This window comes from Anas platyrhynchos, chromosome 6, assembly GCF_047663525.1.
Source record: "Anas platyrhynchos isolate ZD024472 breed Pekin duck chromosome 6, IASCAAS_PekinDuck_T2T, whole genome shotgun sequence".
NCBI lineage: Eukaryota > Metazoa > Chordata > Aves > Anseriformes > Anatidae > Anas > Anas platyrhynchos.
Window position 1 is genome coordinate 11,143,266 of NC_092592.1, and position 23,501 is coordinate 11,166,766.

A 23,501-nucleotide genomic window follows, 5' to 3' on the forward strand; every position below is an offset into this window, starting at 1 on the left:
AGATCCTGCTTGAATCTAATTATCAGTCGATGATGAAGAGAACATAGAAGACAAAGGTTCAACACTTTGTAATTTTACTTGTTTCTGAGACCAGACATTTCTTCTTGGTGTCTGAAAAGGTGCTTTTGACTTCAGCACTCAGCCTACAACTCAGCAGAGCTGCTGATCATTATGATTCACCTAAATGAGTCTGTATAAGAGCCAGTTCCTTTATAAATCCATTCAAGATCTGCACACTTAAATGTAGTACTGAATAAGCTGTGGACTTCTGTGTACAAGACTTTTCATCAGTGATTCCCAAAGTAATGTATATCTTCAGAATCACTGAGATTGTTAAAATTATCACTCCCAGATCATCTGAACCCAGATCATCTGAATGTCCTATTTAACATCCTAATAATTAGGATATTCCTGTCCTCTTTCAAAAGCTCTGTGATATTCCTAGCACCTTCCTGAATGTAAGACTAAACAACAGTCCAAACAAGTCAAAAGAACTGTTGAGAACATACCGCTTTTTAAATATATTTTATCAGTTTTCCTTATGAATCTGAGTCAGTTCTCTGCCACTTTGTTAGTCTTGTAGTCAAAATATAGCTTACACATCAAAAATATAACTCCAAATATTTTGCTTTACCTTTGACGCAATCCGTGTTTCTTGCCCTTCAGAGAGGATTTAAAAAAGAAAAAAAGTCTATCTGCTGCTTGAATGACAGGGTCTCACAACCACACTGACACCAGGGCAGCTCAGCTTTTCTTGTCCAGGAAAACAAACAAACCAGGCGACCGACCAACATATAATCAGCTTATTCCAAAGAGAGCATCGTCCTGAAGGCTGATTTCGCTCAGTTACACAAACAGTGGACTCCTAGCCTCCTGAAATACATTACACAAAAAAACACACTGCTTACCTTGTGTGTTTCTGGCCAGATGATCCCCAGACCACTTGCTTGCTTTGCTGAAAAAGCGTACAATAAAACAACATAGACTTTTCAGATCTCTGTAGACAGATGAAAACCACAACTGTGCAACCAGTTTAACAGGACAGAACTGATTTTTCCATATGGCTCCTGAACAGTCATTGTAACTAAAATGCTTGCAGTCTTTCAGGAAAAGAAAAAAATAAAGAGTGTTGATATTTTGTTAGGTTGGGGCTTTTCAAAGGTTATTTTGAACTTGCAGATTTTTGAAATCTTCCCACCCCTGCCTGCTGCTCTTTCAGGTCTGGAGCTCCTTCAGGAGGGCTGCGCGGCGCCCGTGGGTGCTGCCTGCGGACAGCGGGGCTTGATTCCTGCACAGGGTGTCCGCCAGCCGGCTCACAGCCTAATCCCAGCCCTGGCTGGCCAGGGAGCAGGTCTTTGACAGGAACGCACAGAGGAGGAGGGGGCCAGACAGAGAGCGGTTAACCCTTGTTAGCCCACACCAGCAGCCAGCCAGGGGCACACCGGTCGCCTCCAGAAAATGTCTTGCATTAGCAGCTCGATGGAGCAAGTCCACGGAGTGTGCGAGCCCCTTGCCCACAGCGCTGCAGCAGTGGCAGGCTTTCTCCAGTGTGCTTGCAGTTAGTTGTGCTGGTGGTGGCCCAACAGGTGCTGCCTGGCTCACGGAAGGGAAGGGAGAAGAGCTGTGAGGGAGGGAACGTTCGGCATTTTTTGTGCACGCAGGAATTAGCAATCCTTTGAAGACTGTCGGGAATCTACAGCATGGAGCTGTGGAGATTTCTGGCAGGGGCTTTGTAAGGAAGAAACTCCAAAAGTGCTTGGGCTGTTTTGTGGCTGGGGGAGCAAGCAGGGAAAAGGTGCTTGGAAAACTGCCTGCAACTGGTGCAAACACTTCCTTCTGCGGTTGGGGCTGCGAAGCAGTTGCAGCAAAGCTGTGGGCGTGAGAAGGCCTGCTCCTGCTGAGCGACAGCAGGGTATGGCCAGGACTTATGTGCTGCTTCTTTCTTCTTGGCCTGAGATACCAGTATGGGAGCCCTGGGCTCATCCCTGTGAGGATGTCTGCTCTGCTTCTTCAGGTCTGCTGGGAAGGGCAAGCCCCAGAAAGCTGTACCCACTTCTGGGCAGGCACTTTGCAGGGCTCAAAGGCAGAGGATGCCAGGGAGGCTAGGCCTCTTACTTATTTTAAAAGAAATTCAGTGTTGGAAGAGCGTGATTTGCAGTAACCCTTTACCATGGTCCCCCTGGACTTGGAGCTGTATTATTTAAGCCTTCCCAAGACTAGGAGCTTGCTAAGAAGAGGGGCAGGTGAGGGAGAAGGAGGAGGAGGTTTCCACAGATTTTACATAACCTACCCCTAAGAAAATGTAGATTTTTCTCATCAACAGATACAATGGAGAGAAACGTTTACAGTGTGCTTACTCTCACTGTAGAAGATGATAAGAAAAAATAATATGTTGTTTATCAGTGCTTTCCTAAAATTTAGTTGCAAAAAGTATTTGCTGAGCAACTGGGCTTTTACCAAAGAGACAGCATGTGGGAGCCTTGATACAGACACTGTGTGATTGGGGATTTGGCACCATGGAGCTGGTGAGGGATCTTGCAAGATGTTTGCTGGAATGCTAGGAAAAGCAGGACTAAAAGATGTCCATGTAACAGATATCAGCTAATGTCCATTCGGAGCTAATGAAACCGTATGAACTAGTGAAAATATAAGCACCCAGCCTGAAGCAAACCGTTCTCCTAATGAAGGAGAAGCATGAGAAAAAGGTGCTGCAAATTTAGTAAGTTCCTAGACCGGGCACGGAAGAGGGAAGTGTAGGTTGGATGAGGTGCATCAAAAAAATGTGCAATGAAAAGAGGGCACAAAAGAAAGGGTATCAGCCATTAATGCAGGGACTGTGGCATGTTGATGCTGAGGTTTGGAGGGACTCCTGAGTGGCAGTGAGCAGGGCTGGGCTCGCTGTCTCACCCTCCAGACCCTCCCCACTGCCCTCAAGACAAGCTGTTCCCCAGGGCACAGTTCAGCTTCCAGGGCAGGTACTGGGCATCTGAAAACTGTCCATAGTTTTAGCCAAATGCTTGAAGGAGCACTCCGTCTTCTGCTGCATGATATGAACAGGGATGTCAGGTGAAAGAGGATGACAAGGTGGTTTTACTGTAGAAGTAGTCCAATTCCTTCTTCCGTGATTTTGCACGTACTTCCCACGTGTGTGTGCTTACATGCTTTGCTGGATGTACATTGGTAGATTTAGAGGTTCACTGAACCAGTCTCAAAGAAAAACTACATGTTCTCTACTGAGAAAGTAAGAGCTAAATTCATGACTCATAGAGCTTGACTGAACTCAGTGGAGTCACAAGAGGGATATATCAAACCCTTGATTTGACATAAAATTGATATGACAGACTTCTCAATTAAAAAAAAATAAAAATAAAGTAGTCCATAATGAGCAGGCCCTGCTGTGCCTCAGAGCTGAATCAGTGACTTCAGGAGGGCTGTTCAAGAGATCTTGCTCTTGTCCCAACCCTGCTGGCCATCAACACCTCTCACACGTGCAAGTGGTGGCCACCTTTGCCATCAGAGGCCTGCCTTACAGTCTGTTCTGTAGCAGCTCTGCTAACAGATTGGTAACGCTGAAAACAAAGGAACTCAGATGAAACCAGAGCAAGAAGTCAGGCTATCAGGGAGATAGTCTGAAGCTCTCAAAGACACTTCAGGAGTGTATTTCCAGCAACTGCAGTCCTGGTTTCTGTGTTCTGTGATCCCACGAGCCAGAGGAGCATCCTGCAGCCCCTCACAGCTGTCCCCCAGCACACCCTGCCTGTAGCATTCAGCTGCTCTTTCACAGGATGCTCTGCTAAGGGATGCTCGGAGCGATGCTCAGAGCCTGTAGGAGGGACAGCCTGCCCGGCACGCCTCCGGTAACCGATAGCACCTTTCTACTTGGCAGGTGGGTGCAAAAACTGACCGTGGGCATTTCTGATGAGGATCTAGCCTCCACCATCAGTACCATGCACTGCAGAGCAGTGACAGCTGTGTTCCTGTCCACAGCCCGGCTGGATCAGGGCCTGGCTGTAGCCCAGGCAGTTGCCCACCCAGACAACTTCCCTGTGCCCCCAGCCCTGCTCGGGGAGCTCTGTTTTGTGATACTCTGTAAGCACATTAAAAATTCATGGGGAAATAGAAATCTAATCTTTCCGTTACGAGGCAAGTAACATTCCCCCCTTCTGTCTTTTACACATGTGCACACACACATATATTCTATGAACCACTAAGTCAAAATTAGTCTTTAGCTTACAGCTACATATCTGTCTGCAAAATATCTTTTTAACTAATCAGGGCTTACAACCTGTGTTCATAGCACCGTCTGGAAGTAGCTATGGCTGTCTGATGTTTTTGAACATGTTCTGCATCTGATCTGTTGGCATGATTATAGCATCCTGATATATTTTGCATTTTCCACGGCTGCAAGTTACAATCCATTCCTCTTGGCAGAAGACTCTAGCTTTGAACTTGTCCTGCTGGCTATGGAAGGGGGGCACAAATTTCCATAAAAATCCCCTGCCGAGTGGAGGGATTGTCGGAATCACTCCTTGACAGATACCAGAGCTAATAGGTCCTTGAGAAGTTAACATGATGATGGTTAGTATTACTGCTCAAAAAATATCTTCTTAGGCAGCTTTGGCTCCAGAATCACACTTTCCTTTGAAACTGTGAAAGACAAGCCTAAGCAAAAGTCTGGAGCTTAAAGAGCTCCACCGAGGGTACAGTCGTGGGGCAGCTGCTGATATTTCTTCCAGGTTTTGTTAAGCTCTGGCAATGCACAAACATTGAAAGGCCTGTCTGATAAGAAAAGCTCTGGTCTGTTCCTATTCAGTGGCTTTAATAAGCAGGAGAGACAGGGAATTGCTCTGAAGTGAAAAGCAGACTTGGAATTTTCCTGCAGCAGGAAATAAAGGAATAGGTTGGTTCGGAAGCTAGGGGGTTGTCCCAGCATCGCATATTGGCTTTGTAGGATGAAAAGCCAGTGGCCTGCTGTATTTTGGATCCATAACTTCTTTGGTATGTCTCTGTTAAGACGTTCTCCAGAGGATTAGATAGTGGTGATTGCTGTAAATACGGAAATTGTAGCTGAAGTTTTTTGCTTAGCTGTCCCTTGCCAGGGAATAAGATGCTGCTGCCTTTACACTTGAAAATGAGCTTTTTTTCTGATACTATTGAAACAAAAGATAGCCTTGAAGGGTCTTCTGGAAAGCAGCCATCTAAAAAATACGGAAATATGATTATCCATCACTATATTCTTATTCAACATTTTTAAGAGTAGTAGTAGGCAGTTAGAGGAATCCAGAGACCAATAATGCAGGTGATATAGGGGAGATTTCCTATGCAAAGCTCTGATTTTCCAGGATGTAAGAGATTGCTTCTGAGGGTACTATATACAATTTAATGGGAAAATTCCCTATTTTTGTGTCAGAATTCATTCCTCCATAAGAGTAAATTCAGTGCAACAGAGGAATCTTCAAGTCCCCAGCCAGGATTCGGTATTACACTAACAGCCTCTTTATGAATTAAAGAGGAAAACATATTGAAGGTCCTGAGCTGCTATTTTCATTTCCTTTTCCTTTTACCATACCCCCAGGCTTTCAGGATTTTAGGTTAAGTCTTGTTAAATGTGCCTCAGAAAGCACCTACAAAATTCCCATCAAAGCAGCGAATCAGTTGGGGCAGGTAAGGAATAACAATGTGAGGGTTTCCGTTCAGTTGGAAGCTGCTGAAGATTTCCATTGCCAAAGTCACAGAAAGGAAAGAGGTGGCATTGTCCGTAATCAGCGCGCCATTTTAATGGGGTAATCCTATATTTTGTTTTTAGCTACAGTCTTGCTTGTTTTACACGCCAAAGGATTAAACTCTTATAAATAGGACTAATCCACCCTTGTGAACAAGGAACATCCAAGTGTTTTCTATGGCAGAGGTTCTCAAGTGCCGGTTTAATTCCTCTTAATGACAAGTTGGAGAGGAGCAGGGCATGTTGAGCAGCCAGGCTCTTGCTCTTAAATCAAGCACAGGCCTGCCAAATTTCACTTTTCTGGAGGGAGAATCTCTGATCCTGTGCTACTCCACAAGCTTTTTACAAACACCTTTGGTCTGGCCAGGAGGCCTTTCACCGTGTGGGTGCTGGTTTCACGTAGACCATTTCACTTCCCTCTTGGGTCCTGGGGAGAGCTCCCTCCTTCACATCTCCATGGGAATTTACAAGCAACCGAAATTTCCACCTGCAGCACAGAACGGTTTTTCAGCAGGTTGCGATCACTGCTCCTTGCTCTGTGTGTCCCCAGGGGCTGCAGCGGCTTGCTCCCAGGAGCATTGAACTACAAAGTGCATGTTACAGTGCTGTCAGGAAGGCGGACTGCATTCGTTTCCCTTACAGACATCTTCTGCGGTGGCCGGCAGAGCAGGAGTTAAGCGCTGTCCTCTTTTCTGCCTTTGCTGGCTGGAGTCACTGGCATCCCATCTGGCCCAGGCTGTCCTCAGCCCTTCCCGGCCGTCTCTGGGGAAGGCACTACAATACCCAGGAATTTTAACAATCCTAAACAGATTGGGGGCCACATATGGAGCAAAATGATTAGATTATAAGAAATCCAATCACATTTGCTGCCCCGGCCTTATATTTGTAAGCATTCGGGATCAGGCTTTCTGCTCAATTACGAATATTTTACATGCAGCAGAGATAAAGTTATTATGTTCATCTCTCCATTTTGTCCCCACAGGAATAGTATCCATTTTAATGTTTGGTTGTAGGAATTTAATGAATAAGTTAACATTACATCTAATAAAATCTGCCACTTTTGTCATAAATTGTCATAGCGGCCTACTGTTCGTGGCAGTCGTATTTACACTATACAGGAGAAGGAATACAAAACGTACTCATACATATGTATCCGAAGGGGAAAAATAATCCCTTTGCCTTGCTAATTCTGCCTTGTATATTCTATTATTTTTTTTTTCTGAGTGCAATGAAAGAGTTGGATATTTCATGAGTTCATGTCTGTGAAAGAATTTTTTAGCAAAAATTCTTCATTGAGCAAACCCCTCCAAATGTGAAGCATAAGTATAAAAAATGAATAGAAAACCACGCAGCTCATCCTCCAGTCATCTCATCCTTCATCTCTTGCTATCACCCTCCCTTGTGATACAGAAATCACCAGGCAGGAATACAGGTCCTTGCAAAGTTGCGGAGGATCTTGGAAAGCCAGCACAGTTTTTTGTCCAGAGGCAAGCCTAAAAGGCCACAAACCAGCAAAAGGGCTCTGCAGGGAATTCTCGGAGGGGAAATGCAGAGCTGGCGGAGCCGGCTCTTTTCGCTTTCCTTCCCACAGACCAGAAGTTTTGCCTGGGGTGAATTTTCCACTTAGAAAAGTTGATTATAAAAATTGTCTTGCTAATTCTTCTCCCGACATCTTGGGTAGGATGTTAAGTCCTCAACAGCCCCTGAAGGAAGCGGTCTGCCAGGCTGCTGAAAGCAGGGATTGCTGTACTAGGACTGCCTAATAACCACCCAGTGCTTTATCTTGTCTCTGGCACTGGTCTGCAGCAGGAGTCACAGCTCTTTGCTGTAGCACGGTAGCACACCTAAGACCAGTGATTAAGAGCAGTGGCTGGAGCCAGCTAATGCTTCAGAGTCTCCAGGAAAGTTGCAGTGTTGATTTTTTTTTTTTTTTTTAACATGACTGCTCTAAATTTACAAGCTATTTTATGGACTCATTAATTTTTCACAGGGGAAAGATAAATGAGTGGCTGGAGAGGAGCTCAGAATACGGGCTATTTACGCTTAATTTATAAATTATGAACTTGAAAGCTGACACTTTATGGTGCTTGGTATCATTTCATAATGAAATGGAATGAATCACTCTGCTTCTACGCGGGCTCTGGCATAACATCCACATCTACACCGCCAGGCAGTTTCTGACAGCAGTGACTGAGTGCTGCTCAGCCCGTGGCTGGCAGAGGGGTTTCCTTTGCAATCATCTCAGCTCATTTTCCTTGCGATTCCTCCTGCTTTCCTCTGGCAGATGCTTGGCCCCCTTGCTCTGCAGCTTGCAGGTAACCCCTTAGAGTCCAGGCATGGTCTGGGCAGACACTGTGACCCTGCTCTGACTTCAGAACCCGATGGCTTCATCTCCATACCCAAGGAAGCATGAGTCAGGCTCACTCACCCTGCTGTGACTCTACCAAATCACCCCATGAGGTTTCTGCAGCATGAGGGGGAACTAGGGAAATCTAAGGCAGCTCCAAAGGCACATTCATTCTGATTATGTGAGGTATCTGGGACAGGGATAAGAGAACTTGCCCCTTCTGTGTGTCTGCTGTATTCAGGTGCCCCTGAGTCTCCATGGGCAAACTCCTGGACTCCTGGAGGGGCCTCTGAAGAGTCCTACGACAGGAGCAAGAAGCAGCGATGGCACTGCAAAGACAGAAGTGCAGAGGATCCGGGGAAATCCCACCGTTTACATGATGCTTACAGGACTCAGGTTGCACTGAATCAGATGCAAATGTGTGCAAAGAAGGCACAGCCACAAGCTCATGTGGGACTAATTCAGTATTCTCCCTACACTGACACTGCTGCCTATGTGTCAGTCTGCCTTAAAATACTGCTCCTGACGTTAGATTAGCTCTGGTGTTTTCCAGCATTTCGGATTTATTCCTGACACTGGCCTCATTTATTTTACCACTTGGCCAGTGGCCATTTCTTACCAAGCCTTGCCTTTAGATTTCAGCATGAAATGAAATGTCACCACCTTGTTTGCCCTCCCCTTCAGCACCCAGTCTTCCAGGGCGTTGGGAGCAGCCTGAGAAGCTGGTCCAGCCCCTCAGCTCTTCCTGGGACATGGGGCTGGCAGCATGGCGATTTGCCTCCCTGTATCTTAAGTCCCTCTTCTCCTGATAAGATGCTCTGGAAAGGCCTCGGCACTTAGGGTAAGCTGTGCTTGGCTTCCAGCTGTCCCAAAGATTGCTGCAGTAGTCCTTTACCAGGGATGTGGGGTGGCCAGGCCAGCCCCAGGCTGGCTCGCTGTGGGACCTTCAAGCCACCCCTTGTGCCGTGATGTGCCCCTCGTGGCTTCTTGCTCCTGTACCTGAGCATCTTTTGGGGATTCCAGTGGTGCCAAACCATTTCAGGCCGAAGTCTCCCCAAAGGTCTGAAGAACAGGTTGTCACCAGAAATCCCTGAGCTTTCCTCCGCTATCTGTGAGGCTCTGTAGGTTTCATTTAATGCTCTGCTGTTCTTTCCCTACGTGAAATTGCTCTGGTCTTGGATCAGACTTGATTTTAAATGGTGTCTAGTATCAGGACTGTATTAAGAAAAAGTTGTTGTGACATTGCCAGAGCCTTGGCATCTGTAGGTGCGTCTGGATTGTGTGTCAGTTCACATCTTCTGGTACTTCCCTTGAGCAATGATTAGAAGGGCTTGTGGCTGGATCTCACCAGCCATAAGAAAGGGCACCCATCAGCACAGCCTACCTGTGCGACAGGAGGCAGAAGCTGGTTCTCCCCCGGACTCTGGGCCCTCATTTTCTGGCTGTTGTGTCAGGAGGGAGGTGGGGGCCATGCCTGACCCATAGCAAGGGAAAAATAAATGTCTTTGGAGACAAAAAGGAGCAGAGGAGGCAGGAGGTGTTTAATTCGCCCAGCAGACGCTGTGCTTGGAGGAGTCACAAGGCAGGGCTGGGAAATGTCTCTTCCCCACACGGCCTGCCTGTCTCCCCACACGGGGTGAGGCGCGGAGCAGTGGGGCTGCAGCTTCAGGTGTCAGGGCAGCGCCACAGGCAGCAGCGCTGGGGAGGCACCAGCGTGTCCGGGGTGAGCTGCTGAATGGTGAGCTGGGGGTCGGGCTGGGAGGGAGAGGGAAGAGCCACGCCATTTTAGCTCCAGGTCAGCACCTTCACTGGCAGGGCCCTGGCTTTTGGGGGAGCGCCTCTCCTATTTCCATTTTTATGATGTGGGTTTCCCAGATTTTCTTGGCTGGAGAAACGTGCACGAACGTGTTACCTGTTCGGTTAGCCTCCGCAACCTCGTACTGCGTAGGCCAAAGAATAAACACGTGTTCTGCCCTCACCTGGCTCCTGGGATGAGTTTGCTTGTCTGACATACCCAGATTTATATTTCTGATCTATGCTAATAAATCCCCTTTTCATGGGGGAAGAATCAGGGAACGGGAACTTTGAACGAGGGACAAGGAACTGCTGGGAAAACAAACATTGGTAAGTGCCTGCACTGGGAAAACACCTTTCTAAACCAAACTGCTCCCAGAGCTATTGCCAGGGAAGCAACAGTCAATTCCTAAAGGAATTAATCTCCTCATAATCGCCTGTGATGAGTGTCTTTATCATACTAGCTGAGTGATTGCACTGCTGTCAGCAAGGGATTACTGTTAATTGATTAAAATGTTGTTTCGCTGCGGTATGCACCTGACTTATTATCCGAGGGAGGGAAAAACCTTGGCTCAGAGAGAGGAGCTAAAAGAGTTGGGGGAGAAAGGAGGGAAGGAAAGTAGATTTTCCTCAAAGGATCTACTCAGAAATATAAAGCAGGTTGTCAGAAAAAATGCATTCAAAGGAATAATGTCTCTCTCCCGTCATATTTCAACTATAAGACCGCAAGGAAATGAAATTCACCCTCACGCTCCAACATGCCAGTCTGATCCAGCCATAGAAGGAAGCTGAACTGGGGAGCGCACGTTGCACTCGTATGGAAATGTGAAATCTAACAGCCAGCTAAGGAAAGTCAGCAGTCTACGTGGTCAACAAATGAGACATTGTTTGGGCCAAGTTGGCTTTATTCCTGGGCTTCATAAGCCCACACAAGAGCTCTCTGCACTTCAGAGCAGATGATCAAGTTAGCTTTATTGTGCTCATACAAGCAAGCCAACAATGGCTTTTCCAAAGTTTGGTTGTTTTTATTTATTTATATATATAAATATATATATATATATATAAAAATATATATATATATATAAAACATGAATATCACGCCTTTCTGGAGTGAATCCTTTTTTCCTCCCCTCGCAACACCATTGAAAATGCTTGAGGGCCCCAGTCTGCAAGCACTGCTGCTGAGTAAGTGACAAGGCTTCTCCCCGTGAAGCTATGCCCAGGGTAAGCGGTTACGAAGTTGAGCCTTTGGCCCAGAGAACCCATTCTGGCTTGGAAAGGTGCAAAGAACGCACTTGTAATTGCACGGTTAAAAAAGCCAATTATAAAATGAATGCCACAAACAGCACAGCTTAGTAAGAGGTGGGCCCCTTACCTTTGAGATAGAAATGCCACACAATTTCATCATTTCTACATAGCAGTTTAATGCACAAAAGAGGCTGACAAATCTGGCAGTCTGACCACATATTTTCCACTTATTAAAATGAAATGTGTGTGACCATTTCTCCAAGCTGCTTTGGGAGTATCTGCCTATTAAATTTCAACATAAGAGACTTCCCTGAGACTTTCCACTCCTCAAAAAACTCCTTTCCACTTTGGCAGCTCCCACAGGAGGATCTGAGACTGCGGCTACCTTCATTATTTGGAAAGCCCGAGGGACATACGTCCCCAGGAGACACTGCGGTGCAGTGGAGAGGTGCCAGACCTGCACGCTGGCTGATCACAAGCCCACTGCTCACAGCATCATCGCTTCGTGTGGCCCCACACGGGAGGAGCAGGCTGAGCGCTTTCACAGAGGCTGAACTTGACCCTGAGGAGCAGCTTTGTTCTTCTTGGCCAGAAGTGCCTGAAAGCTATTCAGGGAAAGCACAGGTGCAGATGATATTAATGCTTAGAGAGGGAGATTGTTGTGATAACTTGGTGAAAACATGTGCCATCTGAGCTCCCCCACTGTAAACCGTACTGCAAAGAGGTTTTTGATGGCAAAAAGTGGCTCAGAAATCTTAACTTCGCTCCTCGACCACCCCTGCCAGCTCGTGGCCTGCACTCTGCTGGCACGTCCACATTCCTTCCTGTTAAACAGGGAGGGAGAAAGTGGAAGCAGGTAGGAAAGAGTGGCAGAAGCTGCCCACTAGGATAGGTCAAACATGAAATGTGGCTTGTGGGATTCGCTAAGAGCCTTCTCTGAAAGTAGAGGATAAACCTCATCTGTGTAAAGTCGCCAACATTGGCCGAGCTGCTGCAGATGCAGAGCTCAGCTGTTGTCAGGTTCTTTTTGCTGATGCAGACCAAGAGCTAGAGAGGGAAGTGCCCTCATTTTATTACACAAACAGCAATATATATCAGTTTTTAAATACTTAGATACAAAGGCTTCAAGCTGTGCGTGGTTTTAAGGTCCTCTTATAGACCTCTGTCTAATAAAAATCTGTTTGGCTTTTGTTGCTGATTTTTTTTTACTTATTTAGAGGAAAGAAAGCCTGCTTTCGCCTTGATGGCCTCCCCAGGCTTCTGCTTCCCTGGGCAATACTGGGATGAAAACTGGGATGGCTGGTCAAAACAGAGGACAGCTGATGCTGTGTTGGTTACATTCCCTTTGAGACTTATCTTGTTCTTCCACTTTCCCATTCTTTCTACCTGTTCTCTCTCTCTCTCATACACACACAGGAAAACATAGCTTTGGGCAGTCCTGTCCACAACTCCCTGCAATGAAATTTGTGAAGATGACATTTCCCTGTGAAGAACATTCATCCCAGCCCTGGGGTTTCCAGTTTTCTCCCTCTTTCTATTGTTATCTCCACTGTTAACTCAGACTATCATTCTGGGCAGGTGTGTGTCTTTGGTCTGCCCCTTCTGTGCACTGGGCAATGCAATACTTCTGCCTTCTCACTAAACCCTGTGTCGGAAGATTAAAGAAAGTTTGAGAAATCCTTGTAAACCCTGGCAAAAATACAAACTGTTATAGGTGCCAGAAATGAAAAACAGTGAAATAACCATCTGGAAATAATGGTAATAGTTCCACAGAAACATAAAAGCATAGCTTATAATATTCATAGCATGGCTGAAAGCGCTTATCTTTTCCCTATATTGAAATACCAATTTCTGAAGCATATGCAAAGAAGTTAGGCTGCAATTTGATAGGATGTGCTGCCCTGAAAATTTTGCTATCAAGCACATCTTAAACTGAGTGATGACTGCTGCATAGTGACATTGCCTCTATTTCTGTCCATCAGCAATAGACAGCAGGCACCTGTGAGAGATGGTGTATCGGCTTCTTAATTGTATTGTAATGTATATAGAGTTTCTGCAGCACACATTAGGACACTATCTGTGACCCTGAGAGTCCTGAGACAGCATGTTTTAATACTACTTCTTGCTTTACCATCTGTGTCTTTGTATTTTAGGAAGAAGAGATGCCCTCCTTGCAGAGCTGCCACGAACCAAAGGCCAAAATATCCAACAGCGTGACTCGTGTGCCTCTCTGTTACAGGTATGAAAAAGAGGAAACCCTTATTAACGGGAATTTAATTTGTGTTGTGCGTCCTGCCTACCCAATGCTCTTGCAAACTGAAGAACAGGTGAATTTATAATGCTGGAACAGAGCCATGCTAGGCATAATAGATATGTTATCATAACTAGAAACAAGAATAAATGTAATAGAATGAAATAACAACACTTCCAATTTAAATGGAGATACCAGCTCTACCAAAGCAGTCCTGAAGAATGATATGCAACATAACTACACAGTATTCAACATATGCAACTGCACTAAGCAGTTCAGGGAGGAATTCTTCATTCTTGTGTCTCCAGTCCTGGAGCCTTTGGGAAGCACGCTCTCCTCTCCACTGAGGGTAAAAAATTCTTCTGTTTAGACGGGAATGAAAGCTTGCACACTTAGTGACGCCACTTGTTTCACTGAGCAGACATAAATGAGAGCATTGGTTGCCTGTCTCCCTCATGCATTAGTTTTGAGAATTCAACTATGTGAGCACACAGCTCCTCCTACATTTAAATCAACCGTTCTGTTTGCAGATCATGACCCTCTTGTCCTTTCTGCGCTGCTAAATGCGGCAGGGTGGGGTGAGGATCTAACTGGGACCCAATGTGCTGTGAATATGCACTTCTGTGGGGAGTCAGCTGAGAGAAGTTGAGTCACTGATCTTATTTTCAGAAGAGAGTGGATTAAATAGAAGGAAAGACTGCTTCCTTAAGACTGACATTTACAAGTATATGAATGCACTCAGAAATGAATGATAATCTGTTAATCTATTCCTACCTGTGGTTTGTCTCAGAACACTTTTCGATGTTATCTGAGATGCATTATTAGCTGAGGTGGGTTGGTCGGTTGGCAGATTTGTACTGCACAGCTTGTCAGCTTGTTGTGGAGTGTCCATTTAGGTTTTTGTCATTTATTCTCTGTGTTTTTTCACTGCTAAACCACATTGCCACCATTCAAAAGTCAGATGATGCCAAAAAAAAAAAAAAAAAAAAAAGAAGAGAGTTCCTCAGTTCCCTGACCTTCACTGACATCCTGAATTTCTCTGATGTGTTTTCAAACAGGTCCTCAGCTCTTAGGTCTTTTTTTTTTTTTTTTTTTTTTTCTGACCTCAGATGAGCAATCTGATCTGATCACAAGTAAGATCCTCATTTTGGACATGCCTGAATGCATCTTGCACCACAAAGTCTTAAATTCAGGCTGTAGGTTCCCAACATTTGTTTCTCTCATTCTGAAGTGAGCAGGAGAGAAATGGTTGATTGTTTTGTGGGACTTGTAGAGCTCCCAGTGAGAGGCTGAAAGGGCATCATTTAGTTCAGGACAAATTGCCTCTGGGCAGTTTTGGTAACAGACAGAAATGCAGACAGTCAAATGGGTACTTGCCCTCGGTAATAAGAGCTGATAATAATGGCTGATCCTTTCTTTAACACCACTACATTTATTTTTTTGTAATACTGTGAAGAACTATGACGAAATAATTTCTCTAGAAGAATGCAAGTTGATAAAGGTGTAAGTGGAATATAAAGGTACAAGTGGAAGCAGTGATCTACAAGATGAATTACAATATTATTAAAAAATCCATGAGTAGCTGAAACTGCAAAATACCAGTAGTTTAGCATCACTCTGAAGAGTTAATATCACTTTTCAAAACATCCAGACTGTTCGAGTAGGATACAAAATGTGTGAGGGGTTAAATTACAGGGCATCTCACTTTCCTATGTCTGGTAATGGAAAATTGAGCTTTTCAACTCTGGGTAACTTTGGGATCTGCTAATATGACTGAGAGTTATGACTGCCCTCTGTGAAATAGTGTAAGTCTTTTTCTCCGGATGAAAGAGCTCTCTCCCACTGTCTTCTCCTCCCCCATTGTAACTCTCATATAATCAAGTTTTGGTACTTTTGATGGGGAGTGTACACAAATGCCTCACCAGCACAGTGAGAGGCTGTGTACAACCTGCTGCCACACCAGGAATGGAAAAGGGCACAAGGGGGTTATGCAAACTGGATGAAAATCTTTCTTATCCTGACAGATCTGAAAGGATGATCTTGTATAAACTCTTTAAATAGTTTTGAAAGTGCTTTTTAAATACTGAGGATATGCAGTCTTACTGCATTGAGTGACTAAAACCTAAGCAACTGTACTGCTTACACTCTGTGTGGAAATGAAACTGCTATAATACAGAGCAGTTTCTTCCTGGCAGCATGGGAAAAGAGTTGTCACTGTCTTGCAGCATCTATTGGCATTACATTTGTCACATCTTCATTTGCTGGGCCTGCTCTGTGAGTGAAAACAGGATATCCATCTGCAGTGCTGCCAATCAATAATTTTCATCAACATTCACTTAATTTTTAGCGTAGAAAACAATAACACTGCCCAGGAGATAAGGACAAGCCAGTGTCTGAGACAGCTTGGCGTGCTTTGATATTATCTCTCTATCACTGCGGTTCTGAGATTCCCAGATGAACTCAAGCCAGCACAGACAATATTACACAAGGACACACAAGGTATCTGAAGAGTTAGCTTGTCTTTCTGCTGGACAGCAAGACTGCCACCTTTTGTAAAGAAACTACTCCTTGGCAGGGTCTCTGCAGCAACAAAGAGCTGCGATGAGCTCAAGCTGCTGGTCACTTACATATTTACAGTCATGGTTGGGTCAGATCCTCCCCACCGCAATCATGATGAAAACCAATATAACCCCATTTTTTATTTAAGCAGAAATAAAAATCAACGAACAGATGGGAGGTGGTGGACAAAGAAGAATTCTAAGGTTGGTGCACTGAGGTAACATCAGCGCAGCCTGCTGGGTTAAGGAGCACCAGTTTCACCAGAGATTGTGTTGCTGACAGGTCTCCTGTCAGTTATTCTTCTTACTTTTTGGGCCACGAAATAGAGCCAGAGTTGTTCTCCTTTCTTTCAGAGTGTATACCAGCAGTTTCTAAAGCAGGTTCTGGGAACCCCTAGCACACCTATGGCCTCAGCAGATCTGGCGCTGTTAGACCATGCTCTGTAATGAGCCCAGAGCACTTGCCATGGCTCAGCCTGCACTGCGCCCACAGGATACCAGGACAAGTATTTGACTTGCCTCTTGATGGTGAATTTCTCTTTAATAAACCCCTGTCAGTGGGCTGCTAGGCTGTCCTCACCAGAAGGCTCTCACTGAAGCCTGGCACAAATGCCATAGCCTAGCGTGGTACAGGAGGGCTTGACATGCCATATGCTCCTGGGTGCTGTCAGGGCCCAAAGGCCACTAGTAGCTCTTAACATCCCTGACCAGCCCCACCTGGGGGCTCCACCTGCAGCCCCTGCTCATGGGCTCAGGAGCTCTATTTAAGCTCAGCCCTGGGCCTTCACTTCTCCTTGGAGCTGTGTTGTATGGTGCTGATTTCCAGCTTGCTTCTGTTTATGCCTGGTGGTACTGTGGTGCTCCAGCCCTGCAGGCTGACTTCCTTGCTTGGCTTAGGACCTGACCCATCACCATGAGCTTGCTTGATCTGGTCTGCCTTGCTCAGTTACTGCAGGAGGGGGCCTGGCTGGTGAGCCCCCTGCCCTGCTGGCTCTGTTGCTGTGCCTGTTTCCCTGCCCATTAGGGAGCAACCAGTCCTTGCTGCTTCCTGATGTTAGCAAAAGTGCTAAGGGGACCCTGAGACAATCTTTAGTGTTAAGAGCTAAGTTCTTATAAAGTAGAGATCCCCCTACCATATCTGGGTGCTAAGCCTGTTGCATGCAATTTGGGTTCTTGTACTCAGTGGGGTATGTGTCTTCTGACACATCCTTGGTCTATCCCAGTGTTTGGCCAACCACCTGCTGCAGCAGGGAGAGGCAGCTGAGGCTGGCAAAGCTAATCTTATAACTGGGCAGCATCCTTTGCACTGGCAGCTAACCTGCCATATCAAACTTGGCACATGCAGTGAGGGAGAACTGACCTGAAGCCTTCTGCTTGGCCTCTGTGTGTTCATATTTCTCACTGGGGCAGCAAGGGGCACAGACAGCTGACAGAAGGGATGCAGGTGTGGCAACAGCCTTGGCAGGCTGGTTTTCCCAAAAGGCCAGGAGCAAGCCTCTGCTCTTAGGTGCATGATTTCCAGTGGGATCAACAGTGAAACCTGAAGGTAAGGTGAAGTCCCAGACAGCAGATGCAGTGCTGTGATCAAAAGCAAAGGAGGAGTTCAAGTTGATATTCAACTTGTCAAATTACCTCAGCTGAAAGTAATTTTGCAGGGACTGCACAAACACAGCAAGTAGGGATCCTGCAAGTGAATTTGAATTACTTGAAAAGTGCTTGATAAGCCTCGATCTGGTTTTGGTTTTTGAATCTTATTTTTAAATTGCCTGTGTTGGCTGTATGCTTCTTATTTTGGGTGTGTACTCCTTCATTGGGAGAGAAGGGTCAGAATGCTGGCTCTTAAGTGAAGGCAGATGCCCCTTTTGCTTGTTGCCTTTGAAATGTTCTTAAAGTAGGATAATGTTTCTTCATGGAGTTATTTAGTGTTATTTGGTGGAAAGGATGAAAGTAGTGCCGAGTATCAGTTGAGTACAATAACACCTCTGAATAGGGATTAGACTCCTGAGTTCATTTCTCTTCCCGCTTTCCTTTCAGGCTTGTTCAGACAGCTACACGATTTCTCCTAATAAATTTGCAACTGTTTTTCTAGAAAACAATTTTAAACAATCAAATGTCATTGCCACACATGAATATTTGCAATTCAGATGCCACAGGATGGATATTCATATCAAGTGTTTGTGCATTCATCCCTCATGAGAACGAACATCACGTGGCCTATTTGAATCATCCCAAACAATCAAATTGGCTTAATCAGTAAAAATTACATAATTATATCTACTGTGGTTTATAATTAAAGGATGAATGTTGGAAAGAAGCTCCCACAAAGCCTGTGGTGAGGAGTGCTGCAGAGGAGGTGCAGCCCGCAGCACCTGTGCTGATGTGCTGGGTCTGCCACGGGGTTCAGGGAGATTGGAGCAGGGTCCTGCAGCCAGAAGTGCTTTATTTACTGCACCCTGATGTGCATCCAGCTTGGAATCCTGTTTCTTCTTAGTTGCATTACGCTGTAAATCACACACACTGTAAATGATTAATTAGCTTTGGTTGTCATTTGGACAGGGTTGGTCCTGGATGGCTCGGGCTGGAGCTGTGCACAGCTCTGGTTTCTGAGGGAGTCCTCATTTCAAAGCCAAGTGCAGGCAGGGAACATGAAAGGTCCCAAAACAAGTATGCATCTCAGGACAGAGGGAGGAACTCAGGTGTTCTGTAAGTGTGCCAAAAACCAACTGTGCAGCATCCTTCCAACCCTGATGGGCCTGCCTGGGGCTGGGGGAAGAGGAGGTGTTGCCAAGCTGCCCACACTCCTGGCTGGGTAGGCTCTCCTGCCCATACTACAGCCATTCCTGTAGTATGGGCAGGAGAGCACTTTGTGTCCCCCTGTGCCCTCCAGGGTGGCAGTGCTGCTCCCTCAGAGGGTGGGCACCCAGAGACTGCCCCAAGGAGAGCTGGTGCTTGCTGCTTCACTGGAGACCCCAGCCTTGCTTCTGAAATGGGTGTCTGACTCTGTTGGGCAATGAAGACTGACTGCAGACACAAGTAACAGGCAGATATTTTTCCGTAGTCACTGGAAAAGAGCAAAGAGCTTTCCTGGATGTCCCAGTGGTCATGTTCTATGTCTCTACCAAACACAAAGCTTTCCCAAGCCCTGCTGCCTGGATGTTTCATTTCACTTCAGTGTTTTTTGTTGCAGGAGGGTAGAGGGGGAGCAGCTTAGAGCCGCAATCTTCCTTGTTAGAGATTCACTGAAGAAGCTTGTGCCCTGAGCTACTGCCATTGCCTTTCACATTCTACTCCACCATCTCTTTGGCAATATATCCGCACAGACTGACCCCCTTCTCGGACCTCTCACTTGCTCCTGGAGCTCGCTGCAACCCAAGGGCTGTTCCCATGTAGCTGCTCTCACCATCCCTACTCAGAGCCAGCCTCCAGAGCAGTTTCACCTCCTCCAATATGTTTATGAATTAAAAAAAGCCCAACTACAAGTGGGAGATGGGCTTTCTTCTGCACTCTACACTGTAACCAGTTTGTGGAAGGGCTCTCCTTTGGGCCAGGCAAGGAACTGCACAAAAGTGTGGTCTGTGCAATGCTGTCCCCAAGCTCCTTGTGCCAGCTGGCAATTGCACTCCACCTGCAAACAGCCCCACCAGCCCTGTGGTCCTTGCTCTGTGCTAATAAATGAATTGAAAAAATTGTCTGTTCATGGCCAATCTGTGCTCAAAGGGACGTGCTGTGTCAGATGATCCCTTATGAGTTATTTGCCTGGCACTAATGGGAATGTAGCAGCAGTGAATGGATAAATATGCCCTCTCCAGGAAAAAATTTGGTTCCTTAATGGAGATGCAAGGGAAGTCATTTATCCTTAATGTTTAAAATAAAAATTGCCTGATTGTTAGCAGTGATTTATTGGTTTTGCTTGGGTCCTACAAATGGAGTGGATTCAGGAGGTTAAACCCAGATGAGCTCATGCTGTTCAGCTGGATGATATTAGGAGTTAATCCCTTTGCATGGTTCCCTGTTCTGTAATACCTCTCAAGCCTGATGATTGCAGCTGTATTTTAAAAGCTTTTTTAAAAGATAATCTGCTGGAAATGTGAAGATGGTAGAAATAAAGAATAGTCTCTTCTTTCCATGGAACAGACACGGTATTTGTTTCCACACTTAAATTTTTCTTTGAACTGACTTGCAAAACAGATTCAGGATTGATTAGAGCCTTCCAGTGATGCCTCGTAAAGTCAAATTTCTTTTGGAGATACAAGTGGTAGCGGTTCCCACAACTGCTGTAGGTAATTACAGGTCTCCTTCACAAATCTAATAACCTGCTTGTTTCGTGGCTGCTAAGTAACTTTTGTTCCATGTGGTTTTTCTTTGCTTTGTGTTGCTGGCACTTAGGATGGCTGGCTTCTGGAGTCTTTGGGCTGCCGTATGCTTTAAGCGTAGCTTATCACCAAGCAGGCAATTTTATAGCCTTCCAGTGATGAAACTATCAAAAAAATGTATAAGAGGATGTACCCTGTGGCCTGAAACTGTGTGCTCGGTTGACCTAGGGGTCCCAGCAGGGGTTATTTATTTGATTCCCATGCTAACAGAATGTTTTAGGGATTTGCTGCTTACATGCCAAATCCTCGTAGTGGGTTTCTGAGCCATCCACCAAACAGCTGATCCACTCATCCAGGTTAACCTTTGTGTTCCCATCTGTGTCGCAGAGATGGAAAGTGGATTGCAAACAGCAGATGAGCTCTCTTTGAAGAATTGTGGGAACACTGCAGTGCCTGGAGTGTTTGCAACACGCCTCTGAGCTAAATATCAATTAAAGAAAGCTTTCTTCTGAAAGAAAGCCAGAGTGTTGCTAACTCTGGCTTGCTTTAATTCTCATGAGTTTTTTCTACAGCTTCTGTGTAAAAAGCAAAAAGTCCATATGGTTGCAGAGAAACATTATCTAAGCAAATTCTAATAACTTAAAAATCAGAAAGCAGAGTAAAGGGCTTCGTATAGGTAAGCATGTGGTCCTTTTACAGACAGAGTTTAAATGCAGAACTGCAAAACACTGCTTTAGATGGCTCTCCTTGCTGAGAGACCAGACCAAGGCCAGCTAGGAAGAAACTTTCTTTTCTGTAGAAATATTTGGTGTGTGAGCTGTTACTCAAAGCTCCTCGTGGGCACAGGCTCTGTGTGAAGAAGTGAACTCTGCAGGCACACAGCAAGGGTGCTGCTTCCAAGATTTCTGTGATCTATAAGTCAGTCAAGTACTTGCGAGGGCCTGACTTTTGATTTAGGAATGCTTAGGCCTGCCAGTGCCAGGAATGAAGCAGAGAGTAATAGAAATGGGGTTTGGAAGGGAGCTAAGTGATGAAGGAGAAACAGATGGAAGAAGAAAAAGCATGGTATTGTGCCATTTGTACTTTTCTTTTCAATTGGTATTTCTTTTTCATATGTTTCCTTGATTCTTTTCCAACTCCTCCCTCTGCTCTCTTTTTCTGTTTCTCACCTGCTTAGGTTCAAATAAATGCTAGAAAACATCGGTCCTGTTTTTTATCTGTAGAAATGTGTGGAAGAGATTAGAGTTTAAGGGACATCAGTTCTAGGCTGGATTTTGTAACTGAAATAGATTATATTCTTGTCCAAATCTATGTACTGCTAACATTGGCTCTTCTGGTGTCAGATAAGTTGGTCTTAAAGTTCCTGAATTTAGCTGAGTGGGGCCAAAAAGGAGGTTATCTGTGCTAGACGTGCAATTTTGCTGCCTTATTTGATTGGAATAGTTCTCAAGGTGTAATCCTTCAGATTGCTCTCCCTGGTGTAGGCTGAAAAGCCTCCTGGTTGAGGCTGAACTAAGACGTGAAAAATATTTTGGCTCTCCGCTGTCCCTCTGATCTTTGGCAAATGTGATCTCAGTGCAGCTATTCACCTGGAACACTTCGTGTCTCCCAGGAGTGGGGGAGGCAAGTCGTTCAGGTTTACAGCATCTGAGCGTTTCAGGGAGGTGAGGAGCATAAAAATACCCACAGAAATAGGCAAGTTTCTAGAGCAGTAATTTGTAAATACCCTTCTTATTTAGTGTATGATAGCTAGTAATTTGTGACTTGCTTGTAAATGAACATGGCTGGAGTCTGTTTGCTTTTCATATAAAGCAGCACTAATAGGAACTGAGCCTAACTAGGTTGTATCCAGTGTCTGCCAGTGCTGTTGTCCATGCTAGTGCTGGCCTGGGTTGTTTTTGCAGACTCTTTCGTGAGGCACCTGCGTGTCACCACCCTAACAAGTCACTCAGCTTGTTCTCCATATCTCATAATATAGCTTGCATTACCCCAAAGCCACTCTACAAAGCAACTCAGTGAGATGGGAATCCAGTCTGTAAACTGCAGGTTGGCATTACAAGCGGTGGCAGGAAGATGGGTAACTGAAGTCTGGCTCACTGGTGTTGTGCACCTAACTGGGTGGCCATATAAGAGCCTCCTGGAGGTATGAAACATGTAGCTGAAGAGTCCCTGATGTTGTATTTTTAGTTAAACTTGGAGGTGTAGGAGGTCCTGCTGCCTGCTGAGTGCTCAGCACACCAGCTCTTTATTTCAGACTTCAGATACTTGGAAAAAGATGGGGAGTGCTCCAGGGATGTAACCTCCAGGAGGTACCTTCTCGTCCCCTGGGCCTCAGGTAATGCATGTGGAAATGCAGTGCAGTGCATTTTAGAGTGGAAACAAAGAAGCACATCTGGGAAAGGAAGCAAAACTTTGTGCCTGCCCAGTTTAAAGAAATGATGTGTTGCCCTTTAACTGGAGGGGATTTTCATATTAAGATTTACTGGGGAAAATTGCTTCAGCAGGCTATGCCAAGGGAAAGCATAGGTAATAAAGTTTTTGCAGCTCTTGTTGGCCACGTTTGTGGTTTCTGTTATGATCTGAGATGTGGACTCTGCTGTAATATCCCCAAAAGGGAAGGAAGAAATAAACTTAAAGTTTTTTTGCAATGCTTGAAGTTTAGGTATATTCTCTGTATCTTTATAAATGAGAAATCAAGAGTGATGAAAAGATGGAGTTGTTCAAGTCTTATTTCAGCCATCATGCATTTTGGCTGCAGTTGTATTAAGTCCTTCTATAAACTTGGTTGAATAATGACTTCTTCAAAAGAAATAACGTTCCTCTAACTTGCTGGATTTCAAGTATACTAGCTGAGCAGTGGATACGTGTACTTGGGTTGTAATCTCAAAAAAAATAATCTTTTGCCAATGCCACTATTAAGGGTTGATAAAGGCACTAAGATATAGATGAAAGCAATGTCTCGGTTTACATGCATCTTAAAAGACAAAGTGATGAGAAAGTTCTAGTTAAATTTCAGCACAAAAGGTGTAGACACAACGAGAGGGAAAACCAAAATCCTTGTGTGAAGGATCACATGAGATCTGGGAGGCAACACAGTTGCCTGTGGTGGTCAGGAGCTTTCCATAGTCCGGGGGTAAACGGTAAAAGAATAAATCTCTGAGGCTGTGACAAGGCCTCCACCTTGCTGCTGCTGGAGCTTCTCCCTGGCTGGCAGAGCAGCTGCCAGGTACCTGCTGGTCCCAGCAAAGGCATCTCCTTCTCAAGGCAC

General features: G+C 45.3%; 1 long non-coding RNA gene across 1 annotated transcript in view; it reads left to right on the plus strand.

Annotated features, from left to right (window-relative positions):
* Window positions 1-23,501, plus strand: part of LOC110353920 (uncharacterized) — a 63,446-nt gene that overhangs the window by 30,472 nt on the left and 9,473 nt on the right. Inside the window, exon 3 of the long non-coding RNA XR_011810338.1 lies at window positions 13,265-13,350. This is a non-coding gene — a long non-coding RNA (uncharacterized lncRNA). The remainder of the gene's footprint in view (window positions 1-13,264; window positions 13,351-23,501) is intronic.